Genomic DNA, 7,898 nt, shown 5'->3' with positions numbered 1-7,898 from the left:
AATTCGCTTTAATCTCTGTATAAATGATTAGTGTGGGGTGCTGTCTTATCTAAAGAGAGATTTCGATTGACTAGACAGCTGTTATGGCAGATCTTTACTTTTCATTTTCTTGGTTTATGGAGTGTATAGAAAAATTAACTCATTTTTACTTAGCCTGTTTTTGGCCTAAAGAAAAATCTTCCAAAACTCAATAGCAACTTGTTAATGGTATGAGTCATTACAGATATAACTTGACTGTAGCAAGAAAAGTTCTGACACAAAACGACAGACAGAAGGAAAGGACTGCCAGCCAGTAAATAGCCCATGAGAGTGAACTGAGAACTGGGACTTCAGCCTATGGGCTGAGCCTGGGAACCAGATATCCTTGATGCTGGCTGAACACCTCATCTCAGGGACTCCAAAATATCATGGGTAAAAACAAAACAAGAAGCTGAGGAACAACTTAGCATCAGAGAAAGTGGAAACTAATGAAAGGAATAAAATTCTTGTTTAGAGGAAAATGATGAAAGGAGATTTTAGCCATCTTGTAACAAGCAAATTTTTGTCATACAAAGCCTTGGTGTTCTCATCTGTCATGAATCAAACTTAATGATATGATTTCTTAATACCCATGTGCTGGATAGTTTCCTATGTTTTGGATCATGACAGTAAATGCTGATTACATTTCATATACGATGGTAAGATATGGAGAATTCTTATGTCAATTCACAAGACCTCTGTTTCAACATGGATTTTTTAAGACAGTCATGGAAAAACTATTATCCTGCAGAAGTTTCCCTCCAATTCTCATCTGTAGTTATACCATTCTGTTATCTCCCCTAAGAATCTCACACTTTTTTAAGACTTGAGTAATGATATTTTTAAAACTATATACAAACTATGTAGACTAACAAATGCATAATATAATTAGATTATCTGAGTACCTTGTCAATCTTTACCAGAGGAATAACTGAGCTATATTTCTGTATATAATCACAGATAATTGTTGCTCATAAATTTGATCAGCATGCAGTATGTATTAAAATGTATTTTGCCTTTTCAAAAGATTTGATAGCATGCTCAAATCATGTTGCATACAGAAAGCACACAATCCAGTGCAGAGTGCTATCTGTTCCTTTGTACTTCAGCAGTTTTTTGATAAATACTTAGAAGAATATGAAATTAACTACTGATCAATGCTAGATTTATGTGGGTAATCTCCAGCACAGAATGCTGGAAAGGGACTCTTTATCATGGCATGTAGTGATAGGACCAGAAGGAGAAGATTTAAATGAAAATAAAGTATGTTTGGATTAGATATTAAGAGATTTTGTGGGGGTGCTGGGGCACTGGAAAAGTTGTTGCCCATAGAAGCTGTTGATACCCTATCCCTAAGGGTGTTCACAGAATCATAGAATCACAAAGTTGGAAAGAAAACCTACAAGATCATCTAGTCCGACCATCCTTCCATTACCATTGCTACCACAAGCTACTAAACCATATCTCATAGCTCCTCATCCAGGTGCCTCTTGAACACTGCCAGGACGGCAGTTCCACCAGCTCCCTGGGTAGGCCATTCCAGTGCCTGACCACTCTCTGAGAGAAAAAGTTTTTCCTTATGTCTGATCTAAATCTCCTCTGGTGCAACTTGTGGCAACTTTGTTGCCTGGGAGAAGAGGCCAAACCCCTCTTCGTTAAGACTTCCCTTCAGGAAGTTACAGAGTGCAATATGGTCTCACCTGAGCCTCCTCTCCTCAGGCTAAACAATCCCAGCTCCCTCAACCACTCCTCATAAGACTTGTGCTCCAGATCTCCCACCAGTTTTGTTGCCCTTCTCAGCGTCTTTCCTGTAGTGAGGGGCCCAAAACTGAGCACAGTACTCAATGTGCAGCCTCACCAGTGCTGAGTACAGGCTAATGATCACCTCCCTGCTCCTGCTGGCCATCCTATTTCTAATGCAGTCCAGGATACTGTTGGCCCTCTTGGCCACCTGGGCACACTGTCAGCTCGTGTGCAGCCAAGCATAAACCAACACCCCCAGATCCCTTACCTCTTCACAGTCGTCCAGCCAACTCAGCCCCAAGCCTGTAGTACTGCATGGTGTTACTGTGGCCAAAGAACCTGGCACTTGGCCTTGTTGAACCTGCACCCCATTCTCCTCAGCCCAGTGATCCAGCTTATCTAGATGCTTCTGAAAGACCTCCCTACTCTCAGGCAGATCAACACTACCTCCCAGTTTGATGTCAGCTCCAGGCTGGACAGGGCTTTAGGGAACCTGGTCTAGTGCAAGTTGTCTCTGCTCATGGCAGGAGAGTTGGAACTAAATGGTCTTTAAGGTTACTTCCAGTCCAAACCAGTCTGATTCTATGAACATATGGCTGAATAAGTATACTAATCAAGACAGTTAATCTGATAATTTTTGTGACTCAAAGGAATAAAATTAAGATGTTTAATGTCTTAAGCATACATAAATGGATAATTTGGAGATCATTTAGTAGCAATCAACTCAAATTTCTCCACATCATCAGCTGAGATCCCTCAATTGCAATTTCACTCATTTCATTCAAAGAATCACAAAAGATCCCAAGGTGGAAGAGACCCCCAGAGATCAACCTCTGGTTGGACAGAACTACTCAAAATTCAAACTATATTTCCGAGAGTGTTTTTCAGACACTTCTTGAACTCCAGCAGTTTGGGGCTGTGACCACTGCCCTGAGGAGCCTGTTCCATGACCCAACCACCCTGAGATAAAGAACTGTTTCCTAATTCTCAGGATAACAAGCTTGCTCCCTTGATGATGTTGTAAGTAAACACTGAATGCCTTATTTAAAAATTCACAACTGACAAAGTTTTGCGTATGAAAGATTGTCTTCAAAGCTATAAAATTTGCACTGATTAAAAATAAAGGAGATTTGTAATGAATCCATAGACAAGAGTTAACTTTAAAGAAAAAGAATTCAGTATGCTGGAAAGCAATGTTTTTTAACATTAGTTCTCAATAACATCTGGTTTTAAATTATTATATGCATTTCATTATATTACTTCAATGAATATTTAGTCTTTTCAAATGTATTTTTCATTAGCTCAACAAGCACAAAATTTCCATTACTCATTATGTTAAAAGAAGAAAGAAATGAAAAGCCTTTACTGAACTCTGGATTATGACTCATTTGATCTCTCAAGCTGGCTAAGTCTTAGTGATAAAAAAACATTAAAGCATTTTCTCATTTTGAAATACTCACACAGAACTGTTGAATTTCTAAAGTAATTAAAGACAAGAAATGAACAAGACATGAACCCAAAGTAGAGATCTTGCATGTGTTCCTTACTTCAGTCAAGGGTAAAATATGAGAGCAGATCTGTTCCATGCTCACAGATGAAGCAACTTATTAGGAATTTAAGGAAGTGAAAAGAATTTTCATTCATGAACAATTGAAAATTATACAATTACCTCTCTGGGAAATGTAAATAATTATATACAAAAACGATAACCATATTCTAATGGAGGTTTCATCCAAATCTTATGTGTTTTGTTGTTGCTTTTTTTTCCGTAACAACTCTTCTCTTTTAAATCCTTTGCTGAGATGATGACCCTTCTTCCAGAGAATAAAATGGAATTTGTTGCCATACAAATTTGTGTGGTAATGGAAAGAACAGACAAAACTTAATTCCTGAGAAAAGTCTTTATATTATTTGAATTCTCCTACAAAATCATTTTTCAAGTTTAGAATGAAAAGCAGTAAAAAAAAATTCAAATTAAATCTGACTAATTATTTTTGATACTAGTTTTTTCCATGTATGTTTTGTCAGAGAATGTTTCACCACCAAGCTTTCATTTTCAGTTTCTCATGAAATGCGTCTCTCTTTTTCATTTCTAAATTAACGTCATGAATTTTATCTTTTTATTTCAGATGAATAGGTAGAAAATAAGTATCAGAAAAATAAATAATGATAAACATAGAGCTTTTCCAATCATTCTTTTAAAAATAAAGTTTGCATTTTTTTATGAATTTATTACTTGTCACATTAGTTTTCTGTTCTCTTCAGAATGGAAAATAGTATTATAATTTTTGATTATGAACTGTTAAATGATTTAGCCAGGGATAATTTCATGGGTCCCATAGCAATTTTAAACAAATAGGTTGCCTTGAGGAAGCGTGGTAAGCTTCAATGATCAGCCTGATGGCAAATCTTCACAGTTTCTTTAAGTTCTGTGTTTGAGAAAAAAAAATAATGGCATTTAATCATAGAAAATGTTCAATTCAGTTTGAATACAAGGACAGGGAAGACTGGAGTTCTTTATTTTTTTAGTTTTTGCATCTTTTCCATATCACACTGTGATCCTGAAACATGGTAAAGATTCCTTGTTCAAGTCCACCAGGACTAAAAACATATACACCAAAGATCTAGTTACATTGATTTACACCCCTTGCAAGGTATAAAGGACCAACAATCTCTGGCTAACAGAAGGGTGCAAAAAATGAAATAATGTATCTCATTCTCACTGGGACATCACTTCATGGAAAAAGTTCTTAATTATACTGTCTTTTGCAAATAAGTTCCTGCAGAAAAGAGGTACATTCGCTTTTCAGAAGTAAATTGTTCCCCAGTGAAATAACAGCACTAACTCATTGTATGACTACATAAATTTTAGAATGATTTGCCCATAAGATAAACCTTACAATTCTTGCAAAGAAATCACAGCTGTGGCTCTCTGTCCAAGGCAAGAAACATAATGTAGCACTTAAAGAATGTGTTGAGAAAGTCCTGAATCCTGTTTCCTTTTTGTTGTTTTGAAAATTTACACACATGCACAAGCACACACACACTCTCAAGAATGTCTTAACATTCATTAAAGTCATGCACTCACACAGAAGAGAAAACAAGGTTTTCCAAGGAAGAGATCTGTTTTTTAAAACTCTTTTCACAATCTTTTAGTTTTAAATCAACACTATAGAACTGTAAAGCAATATTTTGATGATTATTGGCATTGTCATACGTGACCCTTGTTGTCCCAGAAAATTCAGAAAATGTCATTGCTTATTCCAGCTCTCTCCAAGGCGTCATAGCTGAAAAAGCCAAAGCCTTTTTTATTTTAATGTTAGTATTTTACAGTGCAGCAACTTATTATTTTGAAAAGTGTTTTATCATTTCAGTAGGAAAGCTGCAGCGTATGTAACATGCAATTAGAGTATCTGATTGGATTTACAGTTAAAATGCAGGGGAAAGTTTTGCTCTCCCCTCAACACACTTCAGAAATGATAATCAACCATTTACAAAACTTAAAATACATCTGTCATGTCTGAAAATTGACAGATTTTATATTTCAACTATAAATGTTTAGAATACCTTGTAAAATTAGAGCGCTAAAGAATCTGAAAATGGACGTTAAAATAGCATGGATTAATATGCTCCTGTTAGAAATTTTGCAAAATTCCTTCCTATGACTGAATATTCATAGGCAAGGACAGTTAACATGATTCAGATCTGTCACGAATGAAAAGAATTATACACTATACTCTTCACTCATAAGAAAGACACAGAAATGTATTTATTGATAGAATATGTATATAATATCACAGATTTACACAATTGTAAGGGTTGGAAGGGACCTCTGGAGACCATCTAGTCCAACTCCCTGCTAAAGCAGGTTCCCTACAGCAGGTTGCATAGGAAAACATCTGGGTTGGTTTGAATATCTACAGAGAAAGATGCTCCACAACCTCTCTGTGCAGCTTGTTCTGGTGCTCTATCACCCTGACAATAAAGACGTTCTTCCTCATGTCTGTATGGAATTTCCCATGTTCCAGTTTTTTGCCCACTGCCCTTGTCCTGTCACTACACACCTCTGAAAAGAGCCTAGCTCCGTCCACTTGACACTTGTCCTTTTAATCACTGATAAGATCCCCTCTCAGCCTTCTCTTCTTCAGACTGAACAGCCCAGGCCTTTCTTCAGAAGGGAGATTCTCTATGTTTCAAATTGTCTTAGTGGCCCTCCAATAGATTGTCTAGAAGTTCCCTGTCTTTCTTGAACTGAGGACATAGAATTGGATACAAAGCACCAAATGTAGTCTCACCATGGCAGATTAGAGATGGAAGATCACTTACCTCAACTTGGTGTAGTTATTTAGCAAAGAAAACAGAAACTTAACAAGATTTGAGATGGAAATATACGCTTGATAATTTGCAACATAAAGAGTTGTGTTAAACTAATCCAGAATATTCTCCTGTTGAGTCTTGAAGTTCAGAATAGACACCCATGCTCTCTAAATTCTTTGAATCATGAAAGTAAGGGGCCTGGATGCTGCTGAATCCAATCCAGACTTAGTCAACAGTTTATATCTGTGGCTATAAGGCTAATCTTAGATTGATTGTGCACATATAATCATAGCCTTAGCTAAATCAATCTTAGTGAAGTTTAAAAATATTGGTCATTTACCAAAGGTCTGTACTGGCATGGTGTCTTGATGCCAAGATGTAAGAGATCTCTGCATAGGCCCTACTTGAGGAGAGATGCTAATATGCAACAGCTGACATTAAGAAGAGCCCAAGGGGTCTTGGGCTGATCACTGTTTATGGGGAAAGATATTGACTCATAGTCACAGTATCTGGAACATGGAACCTGTTGAACCAGATGTCTGCTATTAGTTTATTGTCCAAAAAGTAGATTAGTTACTCGGTGTGCAGTAAGATGATCTCATACACAGAGATGAGATACTGATTTATTGCAAAACTGCTCAAGTTGGGGTTCCAGATGATCACCCATAGAGCTAGCATGCCTCAGGATTTTGGCTTTTTTTTATACTTTTTTTTATTTCTTGATGTTTGGTCATTAAAAATGGTGCTGATCTCTCTGACTGCAGGCTATCTAGACCTGCTAATTAACCACTAATTAAACATTTTCCTCAAGGTGTTCCTATCTTCAAATAGAAATTTAATTCTTACATCCTCTGCTTAATCACTTTAGCAGTTTCAAGGACAGTGGTCATCCAAAAGTATATGTGCCATATCTAAGTATATTTATAACACGATTTGTACAAAGATTAGTTCTTACTGACAATCAGTTCTATGAGCACCTAATTTCAGACAGTACTGTGCTTGTTATCTGTCTTGGTGGTGCTTTGATCGTTGTCAGTCCTAAGCAAGGTTTCTCATTCCTCATTGTTGTTATACTAAAGACATCACAGAGAGGCTGAAGAATGAAGCGTGGGGGGACTGGAAGCATGCAGTCACAAGATTCTGCTGGAAAAAAAGCTTATCATAAGCTTGAGTAGTTGTTCAGTATTATTATGCCTCACATTCCCAAATAATGGATTAGAATTTTGGCTATTGTTAGCAGACAGATATTTTTGCTCCATAGATCTCTTGAAATGAGATGCTTCTTAACATCTAGATGTTACTCATCAAAGTTTTCAGAACTTACTTTCTCAAAACCTGTTAATAAAATCTTTATAAATGTCAGGTAATTAAAATCTGGCCTACAGATCATTTACATGACAACAGCATTAAGCATGATTGGCAATATTCATAAAATTTTAAAATTTGCCAGCCTATGTGCTTTTCACTGACTGCTCTTGGAAAATAGTCTGCTCAGACTGCTCAATGAAATGCCTCTAAGTTAGTGCAAAAATCTTAAAGACTGACACCAAATTTTAGATGATTTCTCAATGAGGGATCCAAATAAACAGGCAAAGATAGACAAAAGGAAAGCCGAAGGTGCAGGTAAGCAGTGTGAAACAGCTGTTTCCAAAGCAGAGCATGTCTGTAGCCTTATAGAAGTGCCTGGAGATTGCAACCCAAAGGGTGTACTATATTTTGCAGATGCTTAAATTAATCACTATTGAGTAAATAGAAATAAAATACATAGAAGTAATAAAATAGAAAAATAAATATTTATTGTTTTCTTTTTGTCAAGGATC

Source organism: Meleagris gallopavo, chromosome Z, assembly GCF_000146605.3.
Source record: "Meleagris gallopavo isolate NT-WF06-2002-E0010 breed Aviagen turkey brand Nicholas breeding stock chromosome Z, Turkey_5.1, whole genome shotgun sequence".
Taxonomy (NCBI): domain Eukaryota; kingdom Metazoa; phylum Chordata; class Aves; order Galliformes; family Phasianidae; genus Meleagris; species Meleagris gallopavo.
Note: the sequence above shows the minus strand (reverse complement) of the source record.